Consider the following 13,127-nt stretch of genomic DNA (forward strand, 5'->3'; position numbering starts at 1 on the left):
GGGCCCTTTGGACATTTCCCTCAATATCAAAGAAGAATTTTTATTTTTGTTCTCTGAAAATAGAATAGGAAATGGACAAGTGATAAACTAACTGAGAAATGGTGGAAGCAATACTTAATTGGAAATGAAACTAAAAGAGGAAAAGAAAAAAAGCCAGATTAATGTCGGGCTTGCAGTTATCATAGGATCTGAAATTGTTTACATTATCACATATTTGCAGAGTTACTCAGCTCTTCTGATGCGTAGTGTCTGTTTTCCTTACCCTTGGGAGCTGAGGATTAACTAACTTCTCAAGGCTAGGCACACAGTAGACAGGAGCATGCTAATATCCACTCATGGTTGAGCTAAGAAATGTAAATATAAGTTTAAAGCCCTCATATTCTTTCCAGAGGGATGAAAAAGTATGAAAATAAACTCGCCCCACGAATTAGGGCTAGATTGGAGCCATGCAAAGAAGAAGCACATGGGAGAGAAAGAAAGATGAGCATGTGTACATTTTACACATGTGCACACATATATGTCTATATATTTATATACAAATACACAAACTCCACGTGTGGTTTATGTTTGTGTATGCATATTCATATTTATACACATATATATGTACAGAGTTCACAGAGTATACTCAAACAGATACACACCAGATGTGCTGATTTTGAGCTCTATAAGAACAAGATTCTTATTGAGAGAGAGAAATGAAATGGTTTTTAAGGACATTGGTCACGCTACCAGGTATACTGATTTGGGAGGGCATATGTTTTGCATATTTTATTCTGGATAAGAGGAGGCTGAGGAGCAACATAATAACTGCTTCAAAATTTTGGATATCATGTGGAATAAAGATTTAACTCATTCCATATAGTTCCAGAGGACAGAAATGAGGCTGAGGCAAAGCAGATTTCTGTTCTAAATGAGAACAACTTTCTAATAATTGGCACTATACAAAGGAGACATGTATTCCTTCTAAAAGTAGATAATGATCTGCCTGCTCTTGGAAATGACATGTGGCAGAGGCTGCATGGCCATCTGTCATGAAAGTAATAGGGAACATTCTTCCATTTGGTGGGGTTTGGACTACAGTCATTTGTTGTGCCATCTCATTCTGAAATTCAATGTTTCTCTCAAATACATAAATACCTTTTGAGGGAAGTCAAGTTAGATAATGGTTTTGGCTTTCTGATTGCTTATATTTTATTCTGTGACTTATGAGCAGCTAACTCCTATCTCAATAGGTAGTAGAGATAACAATTTTTTCTGTCTTGTATTTGATTTCTGTTCTCCCCAAGTCTTTTTCTATCTTTTAATTTCTTTGTTTTCTGTTCTCTTTTCCTTGCCATTTTTTTCACTCTGCCTGTGCTCTTTAGACATAAAAGATGGAGTTAAGGTAATGTTCGTTGAGAAAATAAAATGAGGAAGAAAAATGTTTAACTCAGTTAACTTATTTTTACTTCAAATCCTGGCTGTGTATGAGTATGTGAATATGTGTATGTATACCGGAATGTGGTATGAATGTGTGTGTGTGTGTGTGTGTAGACCCTCAGTGAGCTGTGGTGCTGCCTAGAGAGTAAATCTTGTAGTATTTTTAACCTAGACAATTTTTTTCCCAAATGAATGTTTGGAAGAGTTAGGTGTTGAAACGAACCACATTTGACTGTCACAGTGCCTGGGGACTGCTACTGGCATTTAATGGGAGAAGAAAAAGAATGCTCAGTGCCCTGCAATGCTTGGAATGGTCCCATCTAATAAGTATCATGCCATCCCAAATGACAATAAAGCCACATTGAGGAATACTAGGTGAAGGCTTTGGAGGCAGACTATTGGGTTTGAATCCTGGTTCTGTCATTTTTAGCTGTGATCTTGGACAAATACTTTAACCTCTCTGGGCTTTTGTTTTCTCTTCCGTAATAGGGAGGATAATAAGAGCTCCTGCCTCACAGTATTGTTGGGAAGATTAAATGAATTAACAAGTCAAGTGCTTAGAAGAGCACAGATAACAAAACACACTCAAGTGTCAACTATGTTTTTTATTTTTCTGAAATGGTTGGGAATGGATATTTGGATTCATTTAACAGGTTGAGTATATGAGAGTGTCTATATACTTTAACCAGATTTAGGGAACTGAAACACAATGAACCAACATGCACAAAAGTGTGGTCTATAGATCTCGTGAAGTTGTCAAGCTTCTATGACATCACCATGAACATACATGTGCAATAAGCACTGATGAGATAAAATTAGTCTACTTTTCTCCTTACATATGTAAATATGTACCCAACTATTTCCCTAACATACATACACACACACACATGCACATGCACGCATGCACACAGACACAAATACACACACATAATTGATAAAATATACATTTATTTATAGTACTAGAAGTTTTGTCAGTGTGTATTTGCTCAATAATTGGATACGAAAATACATTTACAATATGTGGAGATTATGGAATTGTTAAAAAGCTGTTTCTTTAATTCATTATGCTTGAAAAAGTTGTAATTCATACAACTTAAGAATTCTTAATCCTACACTAATAATGAAGAACACCTTATTTTTTTAAAGACTGACTCAGAAAGCATTTCAAGATTTGCCACATTTCAAGGTCAGAATCATGGACTTTCACAATAATTCTGTCATAAGTCAGTTCTAGAAGGCACGTTTGATTCAGTGGAATCTGTTAAAACATTATAATACCATAGAAATTGCTTTTAGAAAAAAAAATCCCTGACATTAGCTTGTTTACCTTTCATTTTAATCTATTTTATGAAAACAGAGTTTAGATTCTTCATAATGGTGTGTGCTTTGGTATGATTAATAATATTTCCAATTGATTTTGTCCTATCTGTTTAAATAATTTCCCATTTTGACCAGCTCATTTGGAGGGAACACAAACAAGTACATATGACAATATGTAGACTGAACTATATGACCCTCCCAATAATATGACTATTGTACTTTACTATGAATATACAGTGGGAGATGTTAAACCTTTTCTTGCCTTCCCTGGATACTTTTGTTGATCTACCTCTGCACAGGTAACCTGTATGTGCTGGATGCCCCGAATTCCATGGACAGAATGGAGATATTTTATAGTTTATTAAAATATGCATACTTAGCCATTTTTTCTCTACTTGTTAAAAGATTAGATGATTTCTTACAAGTGCTTAGAAAAGCACAGAAAAATAAAGCATATTTAATATGTGTCAGTTACAATTTTGATCTTTCTGAAATGGTTGGGAAATAGCTATTTGGGTTCATCTCACATATTGAGTATATGAAAATTTTTATAAGCTTTAACCAGTTTTTAGGACTGGAACATGATGAACCAATATACAATAATTTCCATGGAGAGGATAGAGATATCTTAAAATTTATTAAAACAGGAGAACTTCATGTACCACTTTGCTGCAAGATCTTGATAGTGGGGGAGGCTCTGCACATGTGGGGGCAAGGAGTATGGTCTATGGGAACTCTTTGTACTTTCTGCTCAGTTTTGCCGTGGAAATAAAACTGCTGTAAAAAATAAGTCTCTTAAGAGCTCAAAATACCGTTGGGTTTAAGGTTGTGATTGTAAAATAATAATAATAATAATAATAATAATAATAATATTAATAATAATAATAAGATAACTCAAGATTCATAAGACTAAAACTAAATTACTTCTTTTCTCTCATGTATACTCCCACCTCCAACTCCACTGGGGGTTACCAGAATTTGACTTTATGAGGAATTTCATTTACTGATTTGTGTTTGCCTCTGAGAAAGCCTTACCTAGAAAGGAAAGCCAATAAGCTGTTATCCTCACGTCTGTATAATTTGACTGCTTAGGGTACTGCTGGTTCACTCGTTTATATAACCATGATCTGGGTATAATTTGCATTGTTTTCTTTTATCTTTACCATTCTGTTTGTTTGTATTTGTGCATTAAAGTTTTAATTACATTAAAAATAATATGGCTATTTACCTATTATTCATTTTTTTTTTTTTTTTTTAGAAAATAAATAGAAACATTGAATAGAGAACCCTATGTACAAAAATAAATTCTCTGTAGGGAGACAGCTGGCATAGTAAAGAGCAGACAGAATTTGAGGTCACCAAATCTCAAATTCATATCTCAGCTATTCTATTTTCTTGTGATGGGACTTTGTCATCCCAGTATCCTCACTGAGCTTCATTTTCCTCACGTGAAAGATGTAGATTTTGATGCCAACTTGTGAGACTTGAAGAAGGAGGGTAAACGATAAAAAGAATTACGAGGAGGATAAAAACACTTGGTCTTTTGTCTGGCACATAGTAGATACTTATTTAATGCTAAAGTAGTAATTAATGGCAGTTGCTATTATTTTCTTTATGCTGAAATTTTTGATAAATGAATCTTATTAAAGTATTGCCATTTGTTTTCAATTATGACACTGTAGATCGGTGCTTGCAACAGTAACAACAACAAAAATATTGGAGACTAGGCTCAGCAATTTGTCATATACTAAGTAGGCGGAAGCCTACAGTCCCCAGACAATATTGGCCACAAACTTTAGGAATGAGATAAAGTATACTACCCCATGTGACTGAAATGTACACTCTTTAGCATGCATGAGATTAGCATGTGCTTAAGAGTGTCTAAGAAGTAACCCGTGTTGGATTGTGATTTGGATGTAGGTAACCAATGAGCTTTAGGTGTGTGTACCTATGTGTATATATACATGCACCTTAAATTATAATCAGTAGGAGCCAGACTAAAGTATAATAAAATATATGATAAACCAGGACATTATGAATTTATTTATCACTTATTCATTCCACAATGTTATGGGATAGGTATTGTGTTACGTGTTGGGAGTGAGAATGTGGAAATTTATAAGACATAGTCAATCCTTAAAATCAAGTTTCTTAGGCTAATGAACTAGCATTTATACCACAGATGATTGATAAATGCTATGGAGAATTTTATGCCACAGCTAATAGATGTACACAGAAAGACATCTGGTTAACTTGGAAAGGTCAGGGGAAATAACTGTAGAGATGAGTAATAAATATTGAATAACAGCTATCAAGAAAGACAAAGGAATTGGGTAATACCAGGTAGAAGAACAGTGGGTGCAAAGGCACAGAGGTTTAAGGAACACGTGGCATATGTGATAGGCCAGGGAAAATGCAGAAAACAAGGCTGGAGGAGGAAGCAGGGAACAGATCATGACATTGTTTATATGGAAGAGACCCAACAAGCAACAGTGGCAGGTAGGAATTTCTGTTTCCTCTGTAGGTTAATGAGCTAAACTCTTCAGGGTCTTACATTCCCTGGGCTTTTATAATGGGTTTTCTCTTGCAGGTTCTTCTTCCCTGTCCTGATTCTGCTCCCCAGGAATAACATATATTGTAGTCAAACTGATCACTGATGCTACAGAGCATTTTTGTCCCTTATGTGAAGAACATAGGAGTACTTAAGCATGGAGTTTTTGGTAAAAGAACAAAGAAGCTTGTGATGATATTGTGTAATATGGTAAAAAATCCGTTGGTGAGCTAACAAGAAAAAGATCCTGTTCTGTAAAATGATCCTGGAGCCTCCTCATCTACAAAACCATGTCTCTGCTTTGTTAGTTAGCTTGATCCTCCCATTTCTTATATTTATTTGAGGAATTAAGAGCTTTTATTATGTCTTAAGACCCTCCCCCTGTAATTTCTTATTCTAGACTGTTCTTGCGGGATTGGGTCTTACGTATTAGATTTCCTCAGTCTCTCTCAACCTTCTGTGACAACTCCAAATCCAACTTGTCCTGTATATTAGTGATTATTTAGGTCGTCTGACCAATTAATTTACTCTGAGGTATTAATGGCTTATTCCGGCTCAATAGCTTTACTTTGCCCAAGAAATTTATACTTAAAGTCTTTGTCATTATGTTCCCATTGTCTCACCTTTCTTGCCTGCAACCTGTTTATGCTCTTTGGCAATATTTCATGTGATTTGAAAATCAGCTTTTTAATAATTTTTTTTAAAGAGCAGTTTTAGGTTCCCAGAAAAATTTAGAGGAAGGTACAGAGATTTCCCATATACCTTCTGCCCCGCCCCCCACATGCATAGCCTCCTCCATTATAAACATCTTCAACTATAGTAGAACATTTGTTATGATCCATGAACCTACACTGACATGATGGCCCAGAGTCCATAGTTTACATTATGGCTCACTCTTGGTGTTGTATATTCTATGGATTTGGACAGATACATAATGACATGTATCTGTCATTGTGGTATCATATAGAATTATAATATTACAATATCATATTTTCACTGCACCAAAAATCCCCTGTTCTCTGCCTATTCATCCTTCCTCTCACCTATCCCCTGGCAACCATTATATTTTTACTGTTTCTATAGTTTTGCCTTTTCCAGAATGTCATCCAGTTGGAATCGTGTATTATGTAGCCTTTTCAGATTGGCTTCTTTCACTTAGTAATATGCATATAAGGTTCCTTTATGTTGTTTCATGGCTTGATAGCTCATTGTATAGTGCTGAATAATATTTCATTGTCTGAATGTACCACAGTTTATTCATTCACGTACTGAAGGGCATCTTTGTTGCTTCCAAGTTTTGGCAATTATGAATAAAGCTACTTAAAAATCTGTAGATAAAAAATTTTCAAATTTTTGCTTTTCATTTTTTTAAGCAAGACTATTGAAATAAATAAAGAATAGAGGAAAAGCAATACGTTTATTATCAAAGGATCCTTTAATATTGAAACTGAAAATAGGTCTGTATGGATGGAATGGCATCATAGTAGGCTGATTTGGGTGATATTTGAGTAGAGGGATCTTTGGCCTCTCCTTAAATTATTCAACCCAAGGAGGTCATGATTTTACTACACTGAGGAATTTTCTTGCTAGAATTTAATGGTTCTCACTCTTTTAAGTTTCAGAGCTTGCTATAAATTTTAGTGGTCTACTTAAAAGAATTATAAGTGCTACAATTGCACAAAAAAAATCAGCAGTCCCTGCTTCAGTCTGACAATATTCTAATATGTACTGAACAGCCACTATAATTACTGAACTCTTGACTTTGTCACTATTCAAATCCCTTCTCCTGTCAGATGCAATATTTATTGTCTTGACTATGATTTCATATATTCTTACCAGGCAAAGTTCTTTGAGGAAATGCATTGTATGATTCTGACAGGTACCATTCTTTTATTATGTGAGAATGGTGCCCTCGAAGTGGTGCAATGCTTCAGCTTTGCATGGTGGGTAAGCACACAGTATTTGACTTTGGCTTGACTGTTCCTCCATTCTTCCTTAACCTGTGATTTTCACTATCTCCTCATACACCCTATTCAGCTCAAAGATGTATTTGACAGACCACAGTAACGTTGTTCATATTAACTAGAATAAAATTTGATTTAAGGCCAGTCTCAGCACTGGGTTGAGTGGCATGGGTGCAGAGTGCCATGACAATTTGTTCCTTCATAATTTTGTCCTGATTACATGCTTTCATTTGTAGCAAAAGTAAATTTTGCATGTAGATTAAAAGTTACCATATTACCTTTTAAATCTTTTGAACACAGTGACCCTCCCTGTAGTCAGACAATTTATACCCAGATATTTATAGAGACAATTTAACAATATAACTACCAATGATTTTAAGCCCTTCAAATTGAGAAACTTGATCTCTCTTTCTGTGCTCACTTTGTATTACATAAAATATTGGTTCCCATTTAGATTTATTTTCAATCATTAGCTAGAGGAGCTTCCTAGTCACACAGAATAATTTGTCTTATTCTGTTATTGCCATGACTTTGAAGAGTCTCTCAGTACTTAAATGAGAAATGCCACATCTTTAAGTATTTAAAATGTAGCCTTTTATGCTATTTTAAAGTTGGAAAGGTATGGACTTAACTAATCACTTTTACACAAAGGTGACTATTTTCTCAAGGGAGGAAATATTGTTCAAATAGCCAGAAATATGTGTGTATTTGTAGAGGAACTTAGTCTATAGTGCTTGCAGTGAGAAACTAATAGAAAATAATTTGGCCTGGCTACTAGAAATAATTTTTAAGATTCAGACCAAGAGTGCAAAGTTTAAAAGTGTAGAGGGTTATCTTAGGAATTTCTTGTGAGAAACTATGTATGGTCAGTTATTCAACTGAACTGTGTTAAATAACAGGCTTCATTTTTTCAAAACACTCCCTCCAGCTTCCCCCATCTCTTTCAAAAATGATAATTTTAAAAATGAAAAAAATTGTGACATAATAACTAACTGCTCTTGGAAATTTAATTTAGAGATCTTTATAATTGGCAGAAATGCACATTTTTCTTTCCTTTCTTTTTAAAGAGAGCTTCTTCTTTCATTTTGGTATACAAATAGCTACCTTATTTAATATCAGGATATTCTAGATATTGTCCTGAACTCAGCTTTAAGACTTTAGTCCTTGTGTATACCACCACTCAAAAAGAGAATAATGTTACAGTAGGAGGCCATATCATAATCCTTAAGTATCGGCAGAATCTTCCTTTTTGCATTTCACATTTATTCATCCATATTATCCATGTGTATCATGTGTATCATGTGTATCATGGATAATATGGATGAATAAATGTGAAATGCAAATGCTTGGGATATCAAAATGAAATAAGTTTTTGTCCCAGCTACACAGAAGTTCTCTAATAGTGAGGTGAAACTGACATCTAAAAATACCTAAATAAATATCAATGGAACTGGGCATCAATGAGTTCAGTGGAACCACTAAGAAAGGAGAAGTGGACTGCATCTGAATTTAACTTTACCTTTTGGCTTACTCTTTGAGGAAGGGTTTCTCTATCATTCTTGATTGTGAATTGTCCACAGGTTTAATCTTACTCTTTTTCCAAGAGTTCTGCTCTGGCATTGTGAATCCTGGCTTCCAAGATATCATCCTCTATCATCTATCTATGCCCAAAGCTTAGCCAGACATTAGCACATGGAATGTAGTGGTCTAGTTATCATTTGTTTAATCAAGATCTAACTTAAAAACTATTGAGCTGACTGAATTTATGAATTAAATTACAAAAAGAAATATAGAATACTGATGAGGAGTTAAAGCCTGGAAAAAATGTGTACTTCTAAGAAATAGTTACTTTCTTACCACTTATGTCCCATTTATAGAGCATGAACCCTGAGGTGAGATGATTTGGTTTTGATTTAAAATTGGACTATGACATTTTGCAATTGAGTAACTTTGTGCAAGCTGTCATCGGGCTTTTGTGAAGAAGAAATAAGATAACGTATGTAAAGAATATAGCACATTAGTCACATAGTAAATACTCAGTAATTATAAGCTATTATAATTTCCTGATTGACATCATCATAATCTGGCTTCTGCTGCTAAAAGATGGTTCTTCTGCTCAGGAATAAACCTGGGAGACTGCTTAGGTGTTGAGATTTCAGGGACAATTAAAGGAAACGTCAAAAATATTCTCCCACAAGTCTATATCTTAAAGTTCTAATAACTGTGTTTCAATTAATTATTAACTCTAAATAAAACTTTTTCTTATGTTTAATATTCTAATCTATTAACATCCTATACACAGAGGGAAAAGAACATTGGTTTGAGACCCAAGGTACCTCTTCCATTCTTCTCTGACATGATTGACGAAGATCACTGGGGCCTTGGGGAAGAGAATCCAAAAAGGCATTAAAGGCAAAGTTCATCTATTTCAGTTTTATGGAAAAACGAATATCTTTGCCTCTGCTTCTTCATACTGTAGGTATTGTATCTATCCCAAGAAATCAAGAGCAACAACCCAAAAAATACTATTTAGATGGTTTTCTACTTCCCTAATATGCATGTCTTCTTAAACTTTGAGAAATGTATTGTCTAAGAGTGCATTAATTATTCTTTTACATACTATAAGCACTAGATGATGGATGAAATGTATCAGACACATCTGCCTGCTGAGAAAAACTAAAAGATTTGAATAATGTAAAAATGACACATTCACTTGAATTCTTTAGAATTCTAACAAAATAGAAATCTGGACAGGATGAGTAAAAAATGAAAGTGAGGCTGGGGCTGGGGTGGAGGGGAGCAATGAGTCAAGGTTTAGAGATGAATTTTTCCCTTGGGGGGATTTGTTAATTTCAGAGACAGGAAGTCTCAAATATTTTAAAAGAATGAAAACAGAGTATATTACCAGAGTACATCGCAGTTGAGCTAGAAATCAGTCAGAAAGATAATCAGAAAATCCTCACGTATTTGGATATTAAGAAGCACACTTCCAAATAACTTATGGGTAAAAGAAAAAAAAACAATAAAAAAGTAGGAAATGTATAAGTAAATGATGGTAAAAACACCACACATCAAAACTTGTGATGCACATATCAGAAAAGAAAAATGATTAAAATCAGTGAGGCAAGCATCAATCTCAAAAAATTAGTTATAACAGGCAGTAAATAATAAAATAAAAGCAGAAAATAGTGTAATAAAAACAGTCATAAAATAGAGAGTGACAAAGCCAAAGGTTAATTTTATGAAAAGACTCAATGTTTGTTAAGAATAATCAAGAAAAGAAGAAGGCACAGATAACTAATATAAAAAATGGAAAAAATAACATTATAATAAATCCTTCAGAAATTAAAAATATCAAGAGGATATTATGAACAGCTATATTGGTAAATTCCTAAAAATACCAAAACTGATACAAGAAAAAAATATGAATGATCCTTTGACTATTAAAGATATTGAATTCTGAATTTAAAAGATAAATAAACTCAAACCAACAAACAAAATCCAATCTGCCACAAAGAATGCTCTCAACCCACCTGTTATTTTTGATGAATTCTATCCAACAATTTAAAAAGAAATACATCAATTTAGATCAATTCTACCAGAAAATAAAGAAGGAGCACTCCTTAACTCGTTTTATGTGGCAAGGAAACCTTGACACTAAAATCCCATGAGGGTATAATGGGTAAGGAAATTTTCAGGTCAACCTTACTCTGAATATATATATATATATTTATAATTATTAGGAAACCCAATATAGCAATATCCAAAAAGAATACATTATGATTAAGTTAGGTTTATTCTAGGAATGCAAAATTGGTTTATCATTAAAAAATCAATGTATTTCACAAATTAACAAAGGTAACAATCACATTGCCCTCTTAATAGATGGAGAAAACGTCTATGATAGAATTTAATTCTTATTATGATCAGAAGTCTTAGCAAGCTATGAATACAAGGGACTCTTAGATTGTTAAAGGATTCTATAAAAAAAAAAATCTAGAAATACCATCCTTAACGTGGAATGCTGAAAGCTTTTTTTTCGATTTGAAGAATGAAGAAATATGGCTGAATATTCACCTCATTTCAAATAGTCTTGAAGAGGCTAATCAATGCTATTAAGTCAAGAAAAAGAAGCTATGAGAATTGGGAAGGAAGAAATACAATTGCCATTGTATTCCAGATGATATGATTGCATGAATAAAAAATTATGAGGCATCTCTAGATAAATTATGAGAATTTGTAAGTTAATTTAGCAAAATTACTGTGTAAGAGGTCAACTGAAAAAATTTCAATTGCATTCATATATACTGTGCAGTGTAGGAACTGAAATAAACTTCATAGATAAGTATTAACTAATTCACCTAGCCAAATGTAAAATTTTAGACAGACTCAGAAGTGGAATTAGTTTTTAATTCCAAATGACTTTAAAATTCTCTGATTTGTTTTTTTATAGTCTTTTTTGTAGCAGAATACTACAGGTATGTGATATTTAAAGAATAACTGGAAGTAAAAGAAGTTATTTGAAAAATGAGCCAATTTTTTGCTCTGCGGATATCAATATCTGTGTAACTTCTTCTAAGGTAGCAATGACCAGCAAAGTCTCATGTTGGAGAAGCCATCATCAATAGTTAAATGAGATTTTGTTCTGCTACATTTCTTTGTTGCTTTCTTCCGAAGTGTCAGCATCTCCTCATGAGCAGCCTCTCTCTTTCCAAGCCCTCCCTGTGGTGAACCCAAATGTTGTTTATCAGATGGATGTAATTCAACCCACTAAAATATATCCTTGCCAATGGGATTCATGCTATCAACTCCAACCCCCTCTACCTAGTCACATACGCATGTTGTTCTCAAAATCTGCATCATGAAGATCTGTAGGCAGATGTAGGTGGTACCTAATAGAGGCAAACTTTTATTTTATTTTATTTTATTTTATTTTATTTTATTTTATTTTATTTTATTTTTTATTTTATTTTATTTGAGTTTTTTCTTTGTAATTTGGACATAATAGTAGAAAAGCAATCGTGCATTAGTTACAAAGGATTTGGACAGAGAGTAGGCTATTAGGGCTATCCCCCAACCCTTTCCTTCCCTGTGTATCCTGCCAAACCTTGAGAGAGAAAAGAAACCATGTTTACCTTATATTTTTCAGCTTATTTTAGACCACTCATGCCTTGTTGCATTTCCACAGCTGGACCAAACTTACCCACCGTATATACCTAACTAAAATAAGGGCAGGAATGCAAGAGATGCCTGAATGAAATCTGGATCTATAAACATTGCATTTACTTCCACTTTTATATTAACCAAAAATGTATTTTATATTTGTTTCTAATATTGAAACATTTTAAAACTGACTTCTAGGATTCAGAAAATATAAACATGTTTTAATTACTTAGCAACACTCTAGAGGCTTAGTAGACATGAGAAATACAAGAAAAGAAAATGAGAATATTATAATTTATTAATAAAGAATTTATTTTTAAAAATCTCTTCTCTTAGCAGGAAGAACAGGAAACTTCCTACATTTGAGATTTGGGAAGAACCTAGGTTTAGTTAAATCCTAAGTTAAACAAAAACCAAAACTCCAAATATATGATGTATGTTGTTTCCCCTTAATTTCCCTTAACTGTTGAATCTAGGGTGAATTTCAAGATTATTTGGAGACTGTTTTTCAGTTGGATATTTTGGATATTGTTTTCAAAAAGTCATTCATAGTAGTTTAAATAAACTATAGGACTTTGAAAACAAGAAGATGTGACTTGTAACTAAACAAGATGATCATAGAACTCAAAAATGTGACATTTGAGGAGGATTTAAACTTGGCAGAATTGTGTCCAGGAAAGGAACAATATATTTGGAAAGTATCGGAAGGC

This window comes from Pteropus vampyrus, unplaced genomic scaffold (genome assembly GCF_000151845.1).
Source record: "Pteropus vampyrus isolate Shadow unplaced genomic scaffold, Pvam_2.0 Scaffold2, whole genome shotgun sequence".
NCBI lineage: Eukaryota > Metazoa > Chordata > Mammalia > Chiroptera > Pteropodidae > Pteropus > Pteropus vampyrus.